The sequence below is a fragment of the Aplysia californica genome, unplaced genomic scaffold, assembly GCF_000002075.1.
Source record: "Aplysia californica isolate F4 #8 unplaced genomic scaffold, AplCal3.0 scaffold00816, whole genome shotgun sequence".
Classification (NCBI taxonomy): domain Eukaryota; kingdom Metazoa; phylum Mollusca; class Gastropoda; order Aplysiida; family Aplysiidae; genus Aplysia; species Aplysia californica.
Genome location: NW_004798086.1, coordinates 85,685 through 86,685, shown reverse-complemented (window position 1 = coordinate 86,685; position 1,001 = coordinate 85,685).

Genomic DNA, 1,001 nt, shown 5'->3' with positions numbered 1-1,001 from the left:
TGTAATTTATTATTGTTGTTGCTGAGGGGTTTTATTGTTGATTATTTTTCAACTCTCGTGCTATTCCAAAGCTGTTTACATGCTGAAGTGTATTATTTTCATCAAAACTGTTCATGTTGTAGTCATAATAGTTGAAGCTTGTGAAATAGGAGCTCGTTTTCCAAACAACAGAACCGCACTATTGTGTATGCCTTTGAACAATACAATGTCATGTCGTAGCTTTTAAACCTGAATCTGCTGGTGGTTGGCGGGTGCTCTCATAGTGTGGTTTGATTCTTCTTTCCTATCTAACATCATTCCTATCTAACATCATCTATAGTCCTTATCTCTCGTCTTCCTCCCTTTTTGTGTTTGTTACTCTCTTGTAACACCTATTATAGAGTCTTTGGTACGAATGTAATATGATATTATTCTGTTACAAGTACCATAAAACCCTTGCTAAAACATTTTAAATTTTAATCGTAGACAGTGGATTTAGTTCAATTTATATCATGCTGAGCTATTTTGTGTGGGTAGTTGGCGGGTGTTTTTGGTGTGGTTCGCTTCTTCTTTCCTATCAAACATCTATCGTCCTTATCTCCCCTTCTTCTTTTTTATGTTTGTTTCTCTCTTGTAGCACCTCTAATCTCCTAGCGCTCATAATATGACCTTATGCAGTTGCGAGCGCCGTAAAACCTCTACTAAAACTAAAAACTAAAAAAGCTGTTCTTCAACCCTCTTTATAAAAAAACCCAAATCCAAAACCTAACATTCTTCCATTGTCTCATCGCTTGTTCCAATCCAACATCTGAACGCGTCGACACTACTGTTAATCGCCTTTACTTTCTATGCGTATTGTGAGTCCCGAAATCCGGTCAGATGAGAAGAGAGAATAAAGTATCTCTTTGTTCTCCTGTCTTTCATTCACAACACTGACCGGACATCAGACTCAAAGTCAAGAACGAACGTTCGTCGTTTCTCAATCAACCCCCCTCCCCCACAACTCCCCGCTCTCTCTCTCT